This window comes from Chlorocebus sabaeus, chromosome 19 (genome assembly GCF_047675955.1).
Source record: "Chlorocebus sabaeus isolate Y175 chromosome 19, mChlSab1.0.hap1, whole genome shotgun sequence".
Taxonomy (NCBI): Eukaryota; Metazoa; Chordata; class Mammalia; order Primates; family Cercopithecidae; genus Chlorocebus; species Chlorocebus sabaeus.
In genome coordinates, this window is record NC_132922.1 from 28,693,682 (window position 1) to 28,714,974 (window position 21,293).

Genomic DNA, 21,293 nt, shown 5'->3' on the forward strand with positions numbered 1-21,293 from the left:
ATCAGCCTCACCTGGAAGCTGCTAGACATGGAGAATCTGGGGCCATACCCAGACATGCCGAGGGTACAGCTGTATGTTAACCAAAACCCTCAGTGGATTTGTGTGCCCAGTGAAATTCCAGAAGCTGTGGTTTAAACCACAGTGGAAAGTCTCACTTTCTCTGCTTTTGACAACATGCTCTTGTCTCCTACAAGCCCTTCTAAGAACACCTGGGTTTGGTGCTTATCTTCCCTGATCTCATCAAACTGAGCTTGATTCCAGTGCTAGACTCTAATGATGTGCAAGAAATGTTTTAAGAGCAGACAGTTTTAAAATCCACATGAGTGGTGTGCTGGAAAAGGGACAAGATCCCAATGAGATGTCCAGAGAGAAATAGGTGGTTCATATCTTGTTCTCTCTCAGCTCCCATTAGTATGGAATTTCCTTATTTCTCAGACATATTATGATCTCTGTGTTTCAGCCTCCATCTTTTTTCTCTTTGACTGAAACGTTTCCAGTGTGTGACCCCACTGCTCACGTAATACCTGCCTAAATTCTAGTCATCCTTTCAGACACCTGTACTCAAGACTTGCCAAGGAAGAGGTTTCTGGCCACCAGAATATTTAAAAATACAAAATTATAACCTTTTAGCATTTATCAGTAAGTAACCTAAGAATTGGGTATGGGATATCCAGATACTTTGCATGGAATAACATCCCCTGTAACTTCTGTACCACAAATCTTATTGTGCGTGATGCTCTAACAAGACTAGAAAAAACCAAAGAAAATGTTTCCTTGAAAGAAAACATTTGATCTGACTGTTGAGACAATCATGTGATTTTTTTCTTCGTTTTCTCCTCATCGTCACTGGCATTTGTTAGGCTTTTTCTTTTCTTTTTTTTTTTTTTGAGACAGAGTCTTGCTCTGTCGCCCAGGCTGGAGTACAGTGGTGCTACCTTGACTCACTGCAAGCTCCGCCTCCTGGGTTCACGCCTTTCTCCTGCCTCAGCCTCCTGAGTAACTGGAACTACAGGTGCCTGCCACCATGCCCAGCTCATTTTTTTATGTTTTTAGTAGAGACGGTGTTTCATCATGTTAGCCAGGATTGTCTCGATCTCCTGATCTCGTGATCTGCCCACCTCGGCCTCCCAAAGTGCTGGCATTACAGGCATGAGCCACTGCACCTGGCCTTGTTATGTTTTGATGATAGCCATTCCAGTAGTGATGAGATGATATCTCATTTGGGTTTTAATTTGCATTTCCCTGATTATTAATAGTCACCTTAAACACATACCTGTTTGCCATTTGTGTGTCTTCTTTAGAGAAAAGTCTATTCAGGTCCTTTGCCCATTTTAAAATGATTTTTTAATGCTAATGAGTTATTTTAGAGCCTTGTCCTCTTTTCTTACACTGGATATTATGCCTTTTCAGACAAACAGGATATTAGAACCTGTTCTAATATCCTCTCCCATTCTAAGGGCTGTCTTCAATCTGTCATTTGCTTTGCAGAAGCATTTTAGTTGAATAAACTCCCATTTGTCTATTTTTGTTTTTGTTGTCGGTTCTTTTGAAGTCTTAGTCATAAAACTTTTGTGTAGACCAAAGTCCTGAAGAATTTTATCTGTGTTCCCTTCTAGTTGTTTTATAGCTTCAGGTCTTATACTTAGGTTTGTAATCCTTGTTGGGCTGATTTTTTATTTGGAGAGAGATGGGTTCTAGTTTCATTGTTCTGCATGTGGATGTCCACTTTTCTCAGCACTGCCTATTGAAAATGGTGTCCTTTCTCCAACGTATGTTCTTGATATCTTTGTTGAAAATCAATTGGTTGTCAATACATGGTTATGTTTCCGGGCTCTCTGTTCCATTATTCTGAGTGTCTTATTTTATGGCATTACTATGCTGTTTTCGGTTACTGTAGCTTGTAGTATATTTTGAATCAGGTGGTGTGATGTCTTAAGCTTTGTTGTTTTTGGCTATACAGGGTATTTTGTGGTTCCATATAAATTTTAGACTTTTTTTTTCTATTTCTGTGAAGAAAGTCATTAGTATGTTTTTAGGGATTGCATTGAGTCTATAGAATGCTTTGGGTTGTAGTTTGTTTTTCTTAGTACTCTATAAATAGAGCTCCACTGTGTCCTGCTTGCATTGCTCCTAATAAGAAATCTACTTTTATCATTATGTTGTTCACTGAATCTAACACGTATTTTCTCTCTGGCTACTTTGAAGAGCATTTCTTTATCATATTTTTTTTTCCAATTTGATGATGTTGGGTGTTGTTTTCTTTATGTGTGTGTGTTTTTTTTCTGTGTGTGTGTATGTGTGTGTTTGTGTGTGTGTCTGGGATCTGCTCAGGTTTTTGGAACAGTGCGTTTATGATTTTAACAAAACTTAGAACACTTTGGTCACGATTTACATTGTTTTTCTATCCCTTCTCTTCCCCCAACAATCTTGTCTCCTTTTATGCCTCTAATTATAGTATCATGGCAATTTGATGAAGTCCAATATTCACACATACTCTATTTACCTTTTTTATCTTTTCTTTTTTGTGTGTGCTTTTTTGGGGGGATGGCTTCCATTGCTACATTATTAAGTTTACTCATCTACCCTTTCACGGCACCTAATCTGTAATCAAGCTCATTAAGTCTATTTTTTGTCAGAGACATTTTAGGGATCATTTCTAAAAGTTTAACTTGGGTCTTTATGTCTTCTTTGTCTCTACTTAACCTGGTAAATCCATCCTCTACCCTCATGAAGAAGTAGAACATAGTTATAAGAATTTCTGTTGCTGGGTGTGGTGGCTCTTGCCTGTAATCCCAGCACTTTGGGAGGCCGAGGTGGGCAGATGACTTGAGGCCAGGAGTTCAAGAGCAGCCTGGCCAACATGGTGAAATCCTGTCTCTACTAAAAATACAAAAATTAGCTGGGCATGGTGGTGGGTGCCTGCTCAGGAGGCTGAGGCAGGAGAATTGCTTGAACCTGGGAGGCAGAGGTTGCAGTGAGCCGAGATCGTGCCCTTGCACTCCAGTCTGGGCAACAAGAGTAAAACTCGGTCTCACAAAAAAAAAAAAAAAAAAAAAGTTTCTGTTGTGTGTTCCTGCCTACAAAGTTTATCATCTGTGAAATTTCAAGGTCACTTTGGATTGATTACGTTTTCTGTTTCTTATAGCATATATTTTCTTGTTTCCTTGTAGGAAATGTTGATTGAAAGCAGACTGTGTTAAATTTTTCCTTGTTGGATTCAGAATATTCTTACATTTCTTTCTCTGTTTTAGTCTTTTATTTTTGGATTCAGTAAAAGTATTGAAAACTGTTTGAACCTTTGTTGCGGGATCAGGAGGACCAGAGAGAGACCTCGGCGTGTATACAGGAGGTATCTTTATTGAGTGCATTCAGACTACCCAGCAGACTTAACATCCAAAGACTGAGCCCAGAACAGAGACAGCAGGTGACTTTATACACACTCTAAAAAGGGGTGGGCTAGGTTGAAGAAGGCTTACAGTGGTGTAAAAGCAGGGACACAGAGGCAGGACAAAAACAGTCAATCACATTGGAACAGGTTCATAACTCAGGATCACACATGACCATTGCTATGCAACCCAGATGCCCATTATCTAGGTTTGCCTAGTGCCTAGCATGGCTTATTCCATGGTCTTCACTATGGTGCCCAGGTGGCCTGCTCAGACGGCTTATGACCCTCACTTCCCTGCTTAGATAAAACAGAATACTTGAAGTCACCAGTTACACAGAACAGGAATTTGTAAACTCATACCATAAAACAAAAGAAAATGTGTTTTTCTTCTTCTTATGTTGAAGGAGTGCTGGGAGAGTCTCCAGAGCACATTCCTTTGTGTTCCAGCTTCTTAGATAGTATTATCAAGACTTTCCCTGGGTCTGGGCTGTGCCCATTGCTGCCTTTGTGACAAGTCAGCCTAATACAGCAAAGCTTATTTCTTTCTCTTTTTAATTTTATTTTTCTTCATTTCTTTAATTTCCTGCCTCACCTTCTTCACCTTGCATCTACACTTTCTTAGTAGAGACCAGAGCAGCCTTACGTGTAGGCTGATATTTTCCCAAGTTCCAAGGCAAAGCTCTTCTGAGGACTCAACCTCAGCTGATTCCCCTGTGATAGAAATGACCCCCATTTCTACCCCTAACACCCACCCCCCTCAGACACATCAAAGTAATTACATGATCTTCCCATCTCCAAGTCTTTCTATGGACACATAGACATGCTATTTCCTTTCGCAGGCAAAATTCTCCTCATCCTCTAAGTCCCAGTGTAAACCTCTTTAACAGACCCATAAGGTCCCACAGCTGCCTGGGCTAAGCTGAGGTTGAGGAGGGAAGCCCTGCCCTGCCCTTGTCTAGTCCTTCCCAGTGGCATCTCCAGGCTCTTCCTCCCTCTGCTGGGGCTTCCTCTCCTCTCTGCAGCACCCCCGCTGCCTCCCCATCTGCTGTCTCTCCCTGCCCCAGGCCCTCCCTCTGCACACCCTGGATCCTCCCCCTGCTCCATGTCCAGGCCCTGAAGAACAACCCAGGCCCAGAGACTCGGGCAGAATCTTCCATCCCACCAGCTTCGGGGCGGACATGGGGGCATCACAGCCAATGTTCCCTGAGGACTCCAGCCAGGGACAGGCCTGAGCTCCCTGGATATCCTCTCACATGCCACACACACAGCCCTAGCAGGATCATTTAGGAAGCCCTAGGACCACCTGAGCCTCGTACTCTGAGGCCTTCTGGATTAGTCCTCCTGGGTATACCTCACTCCACATACCCAAATCTTCCTGTGTGGGTTAAGATCTTTCCCAACCCAATTTGAACAAGACCCTGACTCTCTTTTCCATTAATCACATGAACTTGATAACTGGATGCATTAAAGATGAACTCACAGACCCATCTGAACATTGGAAAATGAGTTTTCTTCTTTCATTTATTCATTTAATCATTTTTCTTCAATGCCTGTAAGAAAGTCCAACTTTCTAAAGATTCACTGATGTAAAATACAGGCTAAAATATCGACTGAGTGAAGAATCTGAAACTGGTGGATAATTTGCTCACTCTTCCTCAAGGAAATGTGCATCCTCTTCATTATTGTCACATCCAAGAAGGTTGTGTCCTCTCCAGGGTCAGTGCTGCCACAGTGTCCACCCTGGACGTGAGCACATTGCAAGAAATTGGCCCCAGGGAACAGCTCCTTTAGAAAAACGGGAGGTTTCAGTGAGAAGGGATGAGGCTTCTCAGTCCTTTTTTGTTTGCTTGGTTGGTGGGGTTTTTTTTTGTTTTGTTTTGTTTATTTTGGTGACAGAGTCTTGCCCTGTCACCTAGGCTGGGGTGCAGTGGCATGATCTTGGCTCACTGTAACCTCCACCTCCTGGGTTCAAGCAATTCTTCTGCCTCACCCTCCCAAATAACTGGGATTACAGGTACGCACCACCATGCCCAGCTAATTTTTGTATTTTTAGTAGAGACAAGGTTTCACCACGTTGGCCTAGTTGGTCTCAAACTCCCGACCTCAGGTAATCCTCCTGCCTTGGCCTCCCAAAGTGCTGAGATTACAGGCGTGAGCCACTGCACCCAGTACCTCTTTCTGAAGGGACACTTTCCAGCTGGAGGGAGAAGGAGCCATGCTTCCATCTCCATTTCCTTGTAGAACAGACTCATTTGGGCCACTCTGGAACCATCCAGAAGAACACTTGCTCAGTGTAGCTGACTGACCCCAGAGCCTTATTCATCCTGAGAGGATGAGAGGTTGGGAGAGCCCTGCCCAACTGTGGGCTCAGGAGGCAGAGCTCCGGGCATCTCCCCATGGTTCAGGTCCCTCTCCTGCTCCCCCTCCTCACTCTCTGCACAGGTGCCACCTAGGACCTGAACCCAGGCTCAGCTCCCACAGAAACCTGAGCCTGACCCTGACCCTGAGTTCAGCCCAGGAGATTTTTCAGTGGATGGAACCCTGAGAATGAGCCCCACAGTCTCCTGATTCTGCAGGCTCTGAGGTCTCCTAAAGGCTCAGCTGTGTCCAGTAGAGTTGGCCATGAGATACCTTCCCCGACCTGCTCAGGAGAGAGTGGAACAGGCAACAGTGCAGAAAAAACCAGCAGGAGCCCAGCCAGGCCCTGCATCCAAAACAGCGACCAATCCCCACAGGTTCTCCAGCTCTAACCTGGAGTACAGCCCCAGTGACCCCACCACCTGCAAGCCACCTGCAAGGAGGTGGGCTCCTCACACAGCCAGGCCATCATGGGGGATGGCAGTGAGCCAAGGGACACAGCCCTGCCACCACCCTAGCACTCACATTCTTTCTCCCCTACCCTGGTCAGTCTCTGCGCCACAGAGCCCAGGATCTGAATTCAGGACACCTGCGCTCAACCTGGACCTGCCACGGCTTTTCTTTGTTGTCTTGGGCAATGTAATCTCTATGGACTCAACTTTACCTGCTGTGAAATGGGAAGCCTTATACTGACTTTAAGAATTTTCTTCCTAATTAAATGATAAAAATGACCAAAAAAAGGTTCTTATTAATTAGAGAGAAACTCTGCAGAGGTCTGAATGGGTAGCACAGTTTTTGGAGTCTTGTTCTTCCTCTCAGGGAATCCAGGAAAGAGCTCAGCACACAGCATGTTTTCTGCAATGGAAGGAAAGGGTTTCCCTGGTCAGAATAAACAGCAGATTCCTTGTTTCAAATCTCTAGCCTATGCTCATATAGAAATCCTCCCACCACAAACACCAAACATTTGTGATGAAATAAAATAATCACAATAGAGGTGATAATAAGAATAATTAAAATAATGATGATAATGACAGTGATGATGACGACAATGGTGATGGTGATGATGTCACAGCACAACTGAGCTTTAATGTCCAAAAACACCAGGTGTTCCCAGTGAATCGTAGCTGCTCTTAATAGGTGGTGGGAGCATCAGTCTTGCTTGTAAATACATAGACACTCTGGGACCCTGTAAGGTTCTGTCTGGGTTACAGAAATTGCACCTGCCCTACCTTCTCGGGCACCACATTTTCAACCTTTCTATGGTGGGCTAGTCAGGGCAGGGTGGGTCACACTGGCAGAGAGTGAGGCTGGACTCTGGTCTGAAACCTCTTAGGTGACAAGTACTGTGAGGTCACCTGGAGTAGGAAAGTTCCTGGGCTGAGTCTCCTCTTCCAGCAGGTGGTGGCAGAGCTGCAGCCAGTGGGAGTCAAGTGTCCCAGGGTCAGTTGTAGGACTGGAAGTCAGGACAGCCCATCCCCCATACCGACCACTTTCTGACAGTCAGATTCACAGAGTCACCCAGGACACTGACAGGAGTCCAGACACAGTGAAAGCCTCACCTGGGATACACAGCCGGAGGTGCCTGGGCCCTGGTGTCAGTCTTGGCAGCTCCTGCAGGGCTGGGATTTCCTGGGAGATACCCCGAGGTCAAGGAGCTCTAGGAGGGAGCACAGTGTGAGGGGACGGGGTTCCCAGGGCCCAAGTCCTTCACTCAGGACGGGCGGCCTGAGCCTCCTCCCATTCTCAGGGCCTCGCCCCTTCCTGTCCAGCAACATCTTGGGGAGCTGAGCCCTCTGTCCTGGGCACTTCCAGAGACACCTCCTGACCCCTCCTCCCTCTGCCTCTCCTTCCAGCTCGAGGTGGACTCTGACTCGGGGGCAGCACCTGTGCTCGGGGGAGTCTCAGGTGGGTGGAGTGGGGAATTCAGGGTCCTGGTCCCTGGATGGAGCATCCCCAGCCTCCTTGAGGAGACACTCTCCAGAGGAAAGGGCATTCTTCTCACCTGCCTCAGGTCACAGCTCTGACCACAGGGCTGTCCTTGGATCAGTGACAGAATCTGCCAGGCTGATATAAAAATTATTAACTCAGGCTAATAAAAATTTACATACACAGAAATGAGACACCAGAGATGAGCAGGCAGAGGAAAGAGCATGTGAGGACACAGCAAGGAGGCAGCGACCTGTAAGCCAAGGAGAGAGGCCTCAGGGGAAACCAAACCTATAAACACCTTTATCTTGACTCCCCAGCTTCCAAACTGTGAGAAAATAAGTGTCTGCTCTTAGGCCTGCAGGTCTTTGGCATCTGCAGGATTCCTCAAAGATCTGTTTGGGGAAAACATGTAACCTCCCAATACTAGTTTTCTAGTAAAGACTGGGCCTTAAGCATAGGGCTTTGCATCATCGTATTCCACATTATGAAAGCCTTTTTGAGGTCCCGCTTATAAAACAATCACCAATGCATCTGGCATCTGTTAAGGGCTTATACATAGTCATTCTGAGTGATTTGGTGATTTACGGAAAATGGCATTCTGTGGGCACCAGGGCTACTGTGAACCTTGGTCTGAGGACCATAATTAGTCCCAGTTCCCTGATGGTGCTCAAGTGCAAAGGGTGTAACTGTGGCTTCCTCTGAAGCCCCTTCTATTGGGTAAAATCCTGAAATTCACCTGACCTTTCTGATCTTGAGAAATTACCCAGAGAAGGCCCTCAGGCTCAGGGCTCAGACAAGAACTGGGGCACATGCTTTAGGAAATAGAGAACAGATTTGCATCCCCTGTTCACCAGGCTTTGTTCATCTAACAAAGACACAAGAATAAAGAAAGTAGATTTGCATAAAAAGCCTCCCCTTCCTATGATAAAAGAGATCTGGGGGTCCCTCCACAGCTGTGGACTCAGAGGCAGAGCTCTGGGGCATTTCCACCATGGCCTGGACCCCTCCCCTGCTCACCCTCCTCACTCTCTGCACAGGTGCTGCCTCCCAGAGCTCAGCCCCCACAGGACCAATAATCAGCCTGGCCCTGACTTTCAGCTCAGCACAGGGAGTGATGCAGGCTGTGGGGCCGTGGCAGTAAGATTCTCATCCTCAGAGTCACCTCTTCTGTCCTCTCTTGCAGGCTCCGTGGTTTCCTCTGAGCTGGCTCAGGAGTCTGCAGTGTCTGTGGCCTTGTTACAGATGGCCAGGATCACCTGCCAGGGAGATGGCATAGGAAACTACTACACAAACTGGTGCCAGCAGAAGCCAGGCCGAGCCCTAGTAGGGGTCACCTGTGGTAACAACAACTGTCCCTCAGGGATCCCAGACCAATTCTCTGGCTCCCAATCAGAGAAGAAGGCCATCCTGACCGTCACTGGGACTCAGGTTGAAGATGAAGCCGACTATTACTTTCTATCACCAGACAGCAGTGGTACTCATCCCACAGTGGCATCACTCATCCCACAGTCACATAGGCAGATGAGGAAGCTAGACAAATATACCTTCACTGTCTGTGTCACCCTCTTCCTCCAGCCCCAGCAGGACTGTGGACACAGCCGTGAGCAGGGCTGATGAAGTATGAATGGATCTGAGCCCTCCAAGTTGCCCTTTTCTCCAACCCTCCAAGCAGGTTCTGCAAAGGGTGAGTTAGGAGGGAATTTTGGGCTGGTGGGACCGGGCTGTCCTGGTATTGTTTGCACTGGATGTGTCTTGGCTCAAGATGACTGGCCAGAAGGACAGTAGCAAGAGACAGCCATTGAGTGGTCATGGTCCCTGAATTTCCTGTCGTACTGTCACTGAACCTATGGCAGTGCCTCTACTCTGTGGCCCAAATGCCCCGGATTATTTCTCTGAACTGACCATGTTTAACTGAGACCCTCACACTTCAGCTCCATGGCATCCTCATGTTCTGAACAGGGAAGCCTTTCATAGTGAGTACTGTGACATGCCTTCGATCCCATAGGGGATGATTGTGGAACCAGTAGCCTCCATCCTTTCCTTTGGATCCTGTGGAGAGGCCCCTGGGAACTCTCCAGGAGTCCAGGCACTTCCAAGTAGAAGCAAACCCCTGGTCCTAAGGAGGTGTCACCTGCTTTTCTGTTCCATGTTCTATCAGCTCTGATAGGACTGGCTCACCTGACCCCAACTCTCTTATCCCTGCTTGTGGAGACTTCTGTTTCTCTGTATGAATTTAATAAATTTCTGCCTCTTGATTATCCTTCTCATCCTGGTGGGGGATGGGGGTGATACTTGAAAGGTCTGGGACTGAGCTTCTGGTGGGCCTTGTGGACCGGAATGGAGAAAAAGGCATTTGCCAAGTCAATGGCTGCATACCAGGTACCAGGAAATGTGTTAATTGGATCAAGCAATGAAACCACATCTGGTTCAGCAGCTGCAATTGAAGTCACCATTTGGTTAAGCTTATGATAATCCACTGTCACTTTCCAAGATCCATCTGTCTTCTGCACAGGCCAAATGGGAGAGTTGAACGGGGATGTCGTGCTGATCACCACCTCTGTGTCTTTCAAGTCCTCGATGTCAGCACTAATCTCTGCAGTCCCTCCAGGGATATGATACTGTTTTTGATTTACTATTTTTTTCTAGGTAGAAGGAACTCTAATGGCTTCCATTTCCCTTTCCCACCATAATAGCCCTCACCGTGCCAGAACTGGCCTGACACCTGGTTTTGCACGGCCCAGAGCTGACAGTGGTTTTTTATCATTTTAAATGGTTACATTGTAAATGACGCTGTAAGTACCTATGTAATATCCCCATAGTTGATTCTTGGGCCGCAAAGACTAAAATACTTCATTTTAAAATTTATGTTTGTTTTCTTTAATGTACTAGAGATGAGGGTTCACTGTGTTGCCCAGGCTAATCTTGAACTCCTGGGCTCAAGCAATTCACATGTGTAAGCCTTCCAGACTGCTGGGATTACAGGCATGAGCCATCGTGCCTGACCACGAAAACTAAATTCTTCTTAACTGGATATCAAGAAAAAGTTTACCAAATCCTAAAAAAATAAAGAATACTGGACTATTTGTGAAAAGGCCCAACCTTAAGCAGAATGGGAGACTCAAACATAAAACTGTAACAAGATAACGTTTTTCAGTCTGGTAGGTTGGCAAAAATTTACACTTTAATAATATACTCTGAGCAAGTACTTCTGGCTGGCATTGTAAATTGGTAGAACCCCTCTGGAGGGGACTCTGACAACAGTGGGTGAAAGTAAACACACATCTTTCTGAGCCGCAATTTCACTTTCAGAAATGAACCCTATGGTCATATTCACACAGGAACTCAAAGGAGGCTGCATACGGATGTTCGCTGCACTGTTATTTAAGATCAAGGTTGTGGCGATAACCATTAGAATGTAGTTGGCTAAAATTTTACCCACAGTGTGGGAGATGGTGATGCATTTATGGTGAAGGCACCCCTGAAAAAAAGCAGTGACTGCAGCAATCGGGCAGCTCCTTCTCACTGTCCCTGCATTTGAAGAGCTAGGAAGAGTTGCACATTCAGGGACCACAGTACACAAGCATCAGGAAGCTGTCCCTGTGCTGGATGAGAAACCACAGAGCAGGTTTCCTGTTGGATTTTGTGGCGGGAAAAGAGAGGAGCAGAGAAAGAAGAATTCTCAAGGCCATGCTGCAGGAGGCCCCTTGCACGGGGTGAGGAAGCATCTTCAGAGCAAGGAGGAAGCCTGAGAGCCCAGGGCAGGTTTTGGTCTCAGTTCCCCATGAACTTGGACCACTGTGGAAAGTGTTGCTGCCTGCATATGAGCTACAGTAATAATCAGCCTCGTCCTCAGCCTGGAGCCCAGAGATGGTCAGGGAGGCCGTGTTGCCAGACTTGGAGCCAGAGAAGCGATCAGAGACCCCTGAGGGCCGCTTATTGACCTCATAAATCATGAGTTTGGGGGCTTTGCCTGGGTGCTGTTGGTACCAGGAGACATAGTTATAACCACCGATGTCACTGCTGGTTCCAGTGCAGGAGATGGTGACCGACTGTCCAGGAGACCCGGACACAGAGGGAGGCTGAGTCAGGGCAGCCTGAGCCCAGGACCCTGGAAAGAGGGAGAAACACACTCCAGTGAGTCAGTGTTGGGCCCAGGTGAGCCTGAGGAGCAGGAGACCAAGCATCAGCCCAGAGGTCCCTGAAGCCCCTTCCCTGGAGGCGTCACCTGTGCCCTGAGTGAGGAGGGTGAGGAGGAGCAGAGCCCAGGCCATGGTGGAGACGTCCTGAGAGCGCTGCCTCCTGAGATCCCAGCACTGGGCCTGCCCCCAGCCCTGTCTTATCCCCTCTGCCTCAGAGGAGGGCGGGGCCTCCATGCAAATCTACACCCTCAGCTCTTCTCTTCACCCCACCCTCACCTGGGCCTGGGCTCAGAGAATTCTGCTTCCTGGGACAGAAGGGCTCAGCTGAGGAGATCAACGTTCTTGTTTGTCTTTTCTGGTGGCAGGATCTTAATTTTTTTGTACCTGATTTACTCAGGAGAGAAAGATCTGCTGAAATCCATTACCTGAGTGAGCTCCTGGCCCTCAGGGTCTCTGTTGTGAGGTGCCTGTGGCTCTGTGACCCTCCAGGCCTGGGCACACCCTGCAGTGCCCTCTGCTTGGCACCCACCTCCAGTCTGTTTCTACTGTCAGGAAATGGGGCTGCCCACCCCGTGGAAACCTCTGCTGGGTGTTGTTGGTCTCTGGTCTCCCCAGCTGCAGCCTCGTCCCATCCCCACCCCCACGCTTTGTGCTGATGCATCTGCAGCATCGAATCCCTGGAGCACATCAGCCGCCCCAGGCAGTGCACCCACATTCACACGGGCACATGTGGGAGGGACCCTGTAGAGGGAACAAGGGAACAACGATCATGGCCGCAGTCCTGAGCCCGAGTCCGCTGCTCCCAATCCTGCCCTTCCCTCTCACAAGTAGGTGACTTGTCCTTCCCAGCCTCTAGTTCTCAGCCTGAGAAATGGGGCCCACAGAGTCCACTCTGCACAAAGGTGATCCATGGGGATATGAGCCAGCAGGACAAAGGGAAAGTTTGCTAACAGACTTTTCTGTGTGCATCAGAGTGATATTTATTGTGAATGTTTGATTTATTGAAAGATTTATTTCCATTTTACTGTGATTTATGTGTCAGGTCACAGAGACGCGTGTTTCCTGCTTTCTTGCTTTCCCTGATCTGAGCACATCCTCAGGGCAATCTAAAGCTGGCCACTCTCAATCCTGCGACACTGAAGACACACACGCATTCGATAAATACATTTTTTTTTTTTCAAAACACTTCTACTCTCTTTTCATCTTTCCCCATTGCCTGTGACAAAATTCTTTTAATGTTTCATATTAAAATAAATATTAATGGATTCAGCTTCCATTTAAATATATAATCTGCAGTATCCTGTCTCTCCACGTAGTTTCATCTCTGAAACCATGACAAGTGCATGGAGCAGCTATTTGAGCATCAGGAAAGGAAATGGTACGCAGCAGTTTGGGATGGCCCCAGCAGATGAAATACACCAGAGTCAGAGTGAGACTCCTGGATTTCCTGTGTCCCCTGGCCGGGGCTCCAGACAACCCCACACCTGAAGCGGCACAAACCTGAAAAAAAAGTCCAAAAAGCCCTCTTGTTCAGGATTGAAGATAACTTATTTGGCTCAAAGTGAAGGCTCAGTCCCCTGCACAAGCAGGCGGTTCACACCTGGGTTCTCACCTCTCTTACACCAGCCTCTCCCTGGGTTCACACTGATTTCCAATGGGTGGAGACAGGGCTTCCTGCACCAGATCACTCCACAGCCCCACAACCTGAAGCCATGCAGACCAGGACTGTCCAATCACAATATGTTGTGAGCCTCATGGGAATCCCAGTGTCTAGTAACCGCATTATAAATACAAAGAGAAGAATCAATGAGTTTAAATAATGTATTTTATTTACGTAGCATATCAAACAGTATCATTTTAATATATAAGTACAATTTTTTATGATAATATATACCTTGCATGGTTATTGTTATTATGTTTTGAAGCATCTGTGGGGATTGTGTGGTTGATGGAGATGTGAATGGGTTTCTTGTTGACAAGGGTGGGCTGCGGTGGCTTTTTAAGTGTCAACTTTGATAGGCTGAAGGAGGGATAGAAAGAATGATTTTTGCACGGGATGTGGAGGGTGGAGGTGGGCAGGATCCATCCTGTGGTCCCTGCATGGGGTGAGACTGCTTCCCCTGCCCCAGGTTTCTGTGCGGGGAGATCTGACTCCAACTCTCCCTCAGAACCCAGAGCACCTGGCAACTCAGGCTCCCTTTTCATCCATACAAATGCAAGAAACACTCAGATCTCATTGGACATGGGATACTCACAATGCTAATTTAGGAATAAACGGGCGCTTTCCAGTGTACTGTGGCCTCCTGAGGTCCCACATGGCCCATGTTGGGGATGGCTGGTTACCTTAATTTGGGTTCCCTGGTAGCAGACTCTGAGATGGGGAATTGCATGCACAGAGGATGTGAAAGGAGGTGAGGGAGGCAACACTGGGCAGAAGGAGACCCCGACCCTCATTGAGGCCTCAGTCTTTCCTACAGGGAGCTGTAGAGCTGGGAGGATTTTCAGGTTGTCCTATATCGAGGCAGAGTCTTGAGATCTTGACCTCAGGCAGTCATGAAACCTAACCTCGCTGAGGAAGGGCATAACCCGGAGGAGGCAGTTTTCTGCACTGAGCCACACTTCCCAGTGAAGACACAGCTCTCAGCTACCACAAGCTCCCAGCAGTGCTGGGTGGGTGAGCTCAGAAGAAAGAATCTGGGCAGATCCCACAGTGTCCACTCCACTGGTTTTTCAGTAGAGAATGATGTGAACCTGAGCTCATCTCTGGGGACTGATCCAGGATATTCAGGCCAAGGACTGGCTTGTCATGACCTTTGGAAATCCAGAGACCAGCTGAGGAATATCTACCTCAGTCTGATGATTCAACCAGGCCCCATTTCCCTAAGTCACAGCTGAGTCTCCACACCCCAAAATACCCTGGTCAGCTAAGTCCTAAATCCACTCTTGACGCCCCCTCTTCAGAGTCTGCCTGCAGGGCTGGAGGCACTCAGATCCAAGGGTCTCAGATCTATGTGTACTGGGCCAGCCCTGCTCATGAATTTGTCCAGTCTTCCTGGCTGGAGGAAATGTCCTATCCTGGTCATTTCATCTAAATGATGGATTGTGTCATTAGGACACCTGTTAACTATTTCAGTGAGAATAGTTGAGTCATGTAAGGAACCGCTCACCCATGTGGAGTCATCAGGACGTCTGGTCTCATTTCACCCATGGTGTTGATATTTCTAGGCCATCCCCTTCCCCACAGTGGACCAGCTATTGCCATCCTCAGCTCTGCCATTGTTTATTTATTTTTCACATCAATAACTATGTATACTGGTTAAAAGCACCAGGGTTCTCTATCCAGTGTGGTTTTCTGGTGCTTTTTACAAGTTTACATGAAATATTGATGGGAAATCCATTAAGCCCCATGGTCTCTGTGAGAAGTCTTTGCACAGGGTGTGGGCTCCATAGGGTGGGTGGTCCCTGGTCCCTGCAATGAGGTGTATCCTGTCACTGAGCCAAAGACCACCTGGTGGCCAGAGCTGTGACCTGAGATGGGTGAGAATTCCCTTCCCTGTGGAAACCGTCTCCTCAAGGAGGCTGGGGATGTCCCATCCAGGACCCAGGGTCCTGAATGCCACACCCCACCCACCTGAGACTCCCCTGAACACAGGAGCTGCCCTCTGAGTCAGAGTCGGCCTGGAGCTGGAAGGAAAGGCAGAGAGAGAAGGGACGGGGGAGTCTGTGGAAGTGCCCAGGACTGAGGACTCAGCTCCTCAGAATGTTGCTGAACAGAGAGGAACAAGACACTGAGAGGGGCAGGAGGCTCAGGCAGCCGTCCTGGGTGAAAGACTTGGGTCCTGGGAGCCCCATCTCCTCACACTGTGCCCTCCTCCTAGAGCATCTCAACCTTGGGGCATCTCCCAGGGAAATCCAGCCCTTGCGGAGCTGCCCAGGGTGACACCAGGGCCCGAGTGTCTCCAGCTGCATTTCCCAGGTAAGGTCCTCATATTCCCCATCTCCTGTCAGTTGGGTGACGCTATGTAAATCTAGCACTTAGGATGGGGTGACTGCAGCCCGAGGGGATAGGATGCACTTTACTGGGCCTCCAGACCTAAGACTGATCCTGGAACACCTGTCGAGCCTTCAGGGCTGGCCTCCCTCTTAGGCTCCTCCTGGGCAGCCACAGACTCTCTTCTGGCTGCAGCTCTGCTGCCCCCTGCTGGTCAAGAAGAGGGAACCCAGGAGCTTCCATCCTCTGGGTGACCCCAGAACACCTGACACCTGGGAGGCTGAAAACTATGGAGTCCAGCCTCAGTCTGTGCTGTATGTGAACCCTTCTGGCTCAGCACAGAGAGGTGGCATATATGGTTGCAGGGAGGTGGGGCAGGTGCATTTCTGGTAACTGAGTCTCAGGTTGAAATGCTCTTCTCTGTTGCATGGTTTTTGATCACACAATAGAGAGTGCAGGATAAACTGTAGCTCTTCTGTGAAAACCTAAGTATAGTGAAATGTGGTTCTCCCCACATGTACTCCTGTTTCCTATGTATACTGAACACAAGATTGATTTTCCCACCCCAATAAGAATGGCTGCACTGTAACTGGAGCACCTGATGTTTCTGTCACTAAACCTCGGTTGTGTGCTTGAACCATCATCACCATCATTGTCATGGTATTTTTTCTATTAATCATAAGATCAAGAAGATTAAGGTAGAAAATTATGACCATAAGTAGGTGGGAGCTTTCTGTGTTCAATCCACACACGAGAAACTCTATAGCATTCCGTATAACTGTAGCATGGCTTTATTTTTCATTATAAACTTAAATATTTATCAAAAATTAAAATTTCAGTGATTAAAATTGATACCTTTCTTCCATAAGATTTTGATCATTTTTACATGTTTGATGTGAAACTGTGCTTCTTATTGCTAGATGGCCTTTTCTTCCCTGTAGGAATAATCAAAATGACTTTTAATCCACATTAGGCCCCTGTTGGATCGCAGGCCCCAAGTGGATTCCTAGGCCCCAGGTGCACATCAGGCGCAGGTGTACAAGCAGGCCCTGCGTGGACCTACCTGTGTACAGATAAGGAGCTGACCTGGGAGGAGGGTGAGCAGCCAGCAGCCCAGGGAGTTCTTATGGAAGGAAGTTCTTATGAGTAGTTCTTATGGAAGGAAGGAACCGAAGATACGGAACCTTAAAGAAGTAAGTTCACTTCCTTGGTGACGGACCCTCAAAGAACTTAGAACTCTGGTAACCAGGCACCCACATCCTCAGGACAGCCCCACAGCCTGCTCCCTTGGTGGGAGACGCTCAGGAGAGCAAGATGTTCTCATGCTGCCTCCCCACATCTCGAGGCTCCTGCTTCAGGAGGGCCCCGAGTGAGAGCCTTTCCCACGATGCAGACACAGGCTCATCCCTCACCCCAGGCACCTCTGGCCGAAGGTGCCGCGAGGTACCACAGGGCAGCCCAGGGCAGGCTCTACCAGGCCAGGCCTCACCGGTGATCCCATCGGGGCCACATCTGTGCATTGTCCTTGTCCAGCTGGAGCCTCTGGAGTTCCTCAAGGCACAGGCACGCAGTGAGGCGGCCTATAGTGTCAGAGACTTTGCGGGGGCATTTTCCTCCATCTTGGTACATCCTTAGGGAACCAAAAATCTGACCTCTCTGAGCCCTGCAGCACTGAAGACACACAGACAGTCTGTACATACATTTTTGTTTTCTTTTTCTTAAAATGTTTTTAATCTGTTTTCACCTTTCCCACTGCCTATGACAAAACTCTTTCAACATTTCATATTAAAAAGAACGATTGGGCTGGGCGCGGTGGCTCATGCCTGTAATCCCAGCACTTTAGAAGGCTGAGGCAGGTGGGTCACCTGAGGTCCAGAGCTGGAGATCAGCCTGACCAGAGATGGTGATGGTAGAGATGGGGTAAAACCCCATCTCTACTATAATACAAAAATTAGCTGGGCGTGGTGGCAGGGGCCTGGAATCCCAGCTGCTCAGGAGGCTGAGGCAGGAGAATTGCTTAAACCAAGGAAGCAGAGATTGTAGTGAGCCGAGATCATGCCATCGCACTCCAGCCTGGGCAACAGAGCGGGACTTTTTTTCAAAAAACACAAAAACAAACAACAACAAAAACAATTAAAGGATTTAGGTTCCATTTAAATATTACAACATACACTATCCTGTCTTCCCACCCAGATTGAGCTATGAAACCATGACAAGTGCATGGAGCAGCTATCTGAGCACCAGGAAAGGAAATGGTACGCAGCAGTTTGGGGTGACCCCAGCAGATGAAATACAAAAGAGTCAGAGTGAGACTCTTGCATTTCCTCAGTGTCCCCTGACTGGGACTCCAGACAGCCTGAAACTTGAAGGGACACAAGCCTGAAAATTAAAAGAACTCCAGAAAGCCCTCTTGTTCAGGATTGAAGATAGGAAAATAAACTTATTTGGTCAAAGTGAAGGCTCAGTCCCCTGCACAAGCAGGTGGTCCATGCTTCTGTTCTCATTTCTCTTGCAGCAGTGCCTCTCCCTGGGTTCACACTGATGTCCTATGGATGGAGATGGAGCTTCCTGCAGCAGGTCACTCCTCAGCCCCTGTTACCTGTAGGGGTGCAGACCAGCACTGTACAATCACAATATGGTGTGAGCCTCATGGATATCCCAAGGTCTAGTCGCCACATTAGACATACAAAGAGAAGAAGGTAAATGAGCTCAAATAATTTATTTTATTTACCTAACTGATCAGAACGGTATCATTTTCATATGTAATCTAAGTTCAACTATTTATGGAACATTTTAGATACCTTTTCATGGCCACTGTTATTATTTTTTGAAGAATCTTTATGTGGAGATTGTGTGGCTGATGGGGATGTGAGTGGGTTTTCTGTTGACAAGGGTGGGCTCTTGTAGCTTTTAAAGTGTCAGCTTTGGGCCGGGCGCGGTGGCTCAAGCCTGTAATCCCAGCACTTTGGGAGGCCGAGACGGGCGGATCACGAGGTCAGGAGATCGAGACCATCCTGGTTAACATGGTGAAACCCCGTCTCTACTAAAAAAATACAAAAAACTAGCCGGGCGAGGTGGCGGGCGCCTGTAGTCCCAGCTACTCGGGAGGCGGAGGCAGGAGAATGGCGTGAACCCGAGAGGCGGAGCTTGCAGTGAGCTGAGATCCGGCCACTGCACTCCAGCCTGGGCGGCAGAGCGAGACTCCGTCTCAAAAAAAAAAAAAAAAGTGTCAGCTTTGATAGGCTGAAGGAGAGGTGGAAAGAATGATTTTTTTTTCACAGGATGTGGAGGGTGGAGGTGGGCAGTGTCCATCCTGCAGCTCACCCTATGGGTGCATCTGTGGTCCCTGCTTGGGGTGAGGCTGCTTCTCCTGACCCCAGATTCCTGCAGAAGGATCTGACTTCAACTCTCCCTCAGACCCCAGAACACCTGGCATGCCAGGGCCCCTTTCATTCCATACAAATGCAAGAAACACTCAGACCTCACTGGGCATTTGCAGACTCACAATCATCATTAGGAATAAACGGGTGCTTTCTGGTATACTGTGGCCTCCTCAGGTTCCTGATGGCTCAAATTGGGGATGATTTGTTGTGTTATTTTGGGATGCCTGGAAGCAGACTCTGAGATGGAGATCTGCTTGCACAGCTTGTGTGAAACTAAGTGAGGGAGGCAACACTGGGTGCAAGGACACCCTGACCCACATTGAGTCTTCTGCCATCCCAATAAGGAGCTGTGAAACTTGGAGGATTTTCTGTTTCTCCTATATTGAAAGGGAGTCTTGAGATCTTCATCTCAGGCAGCTATAGAACCAAACCTGGTTGAGAAGGGGCATAAACCTGGAGGAGACAGTTTTCTCTGTTGACAGCTCTTCTCAGTGAGGGCACAGCTCTGAGCTGTCACAGCTACCAGCAGTGCTGAGTGGGCCTGCTAAGAAAAGGGAATATGGGTGGATCCCACAGTATCCACTCCACTGGTTTTCCTGAAGAGAATGGCAGGATGCCACAGGAGCCTGAGCTGGGCAGTTCTGGAAACTGACTCAGGATATTCAGGCCAAGGACTGGCTTTCATCCCCTATGGAAATCCAGAGCCCAACTGAGGATGTCGACCCTGGCCTGATATTCCAACCAGTCCCCATTTCCCCAAATCACAACTGAGTCCCCCAAACCTCAATATATCCTGGTCACCTCAACCCTAAATTCACTCTTGGTGCCCCGTCTGCAGAGCCTGCCTGGACAGCCTCTGAAAAGGGCAGCCTGTGTCTTGCTCCTCCCTCTCCCTGTGTCACTATGCGATGAGGAGCACTAATGTCCCACATCTTACAGTAATAGCCTCATCCCCAGCCTGGGCCCTGTTGATGGTCAGGTTGGCTGTGTTCTCCAAGTTGGAGCCAGAGAATCTCTCACAGATCCCTGAAGGCTGCCTGCTATCCCCATAGATGACCCAAACAGGGGCCTGGCCTGGCTTCTGCTGGTACCATTGAGCACTTTTACTTCCAATGTTGCTTTCCCCACAGGTGATCCTGGTCATCTGTCCTGGGGCCACTGACACTGAGGGTGACTGTGTCAGCTCATAGGAGATGACAGAGTCTGCAAGGAAAGAAAAGGGGAGAGAAAAAAGTTAAAACTGAGCAGTTCAACCCAAGGATATCTTGCCACCTGCTGGGACTGGAGTGAGCCCCAGGAATAATAGAGCTCTCAGGGCACCCATGAGCACAGGAGCACAGAGTGGGGGCATTTCAGCACCCCTAGCTCCTCCCCCATCAGCAGGGTCATGAGCATCCCGCCCACCACACACAGGGCCCTGCTGAGCTCAGACTGAGGGCCAGGTTGAATCTAGAGGCCTGGGGCTGGGTGAGACCCTGGGGCAGCACCTGTGCAGTGAGTCAGGAGACCCAGGAAAAGAGGGACCAGGCCATGGCTGAAGCACCTCCAATGATGCTTCTCAAATCTGAGGCTGGGCAGGCTCCTCCCAGGTCTCTTTTAACCCCTTGTTGGAGAGAAAGGCCGTTGCTGCCAATCAGCAGAGTCAGGGGCTGCTGCTGGAGGAGGCGTGTGGTTCCCAGAAGGGCTCAGCCCCAAGGGACCCAAAGAGGTTAGGGGTGGCCTTGCCCTCCCGCCCTTTGCCCACAGGATCTCCTGTATGAATTGATTCCATATTCTCTCCAGACATCTCCACATCACACTGTGCTCAGCCTCACTCCTGGGCTCACTTGGCCATAGCAGAGCTCAGAGGTGACTTTGTCTGTATTTCCTGGGGGAATATGAAGTATTTCCTATGGGATGGGTTTTGACCTGGTCTGGGAGATGGCCATAGAGTCATGCTGGTAACTGTGGAATTATCTGGGGTCCCCAGTCCTCTCCTCCATTCTATCTTGGCTCAGGAGGGAGGTATTTAATTTTGGTCTAGGTCTCTAAATGTGTCCTGATCATAAATATTTTATGTTAGAGAGAAAATTTCTGGTGTAGGCCTAAATATGTTTTAGATGGTA

The 21,293-nt window shown here is 48.3% G+C and overlaps 1 long non-coding RNA gene and 1 gene segment (V, D, J or C); one reads left to right on the plus strand and one right to left on the minus strand.

Annotated features, from left to right (window-relative positions):
* The window catches only part of LOC140709137 (uncharacterized), a 115,727-nt gene extending 105,799 nt beyond the window's left edge, over nt 1-9,928 (plus strand). The window contains exons 2-3 of the long non-coding RNA XR_012089529.1: nt 3,252-3,424; nt 8,859-9,928. This is a non-coding gene — a long non-coding RNA (uncharacterized lncRNA). The remainder of the gene's footprint in view (nt 1-3,251; nt 3,425-8,858) is intronic.
* LOC119618181 (immunoglobulin lambda-1 light chain-like) overlaps nt 1-21,293 on the minus strand; it is a 384,505-nt gene that overhangs the window by 238,434 nt on the left and 124,778 nt on the right.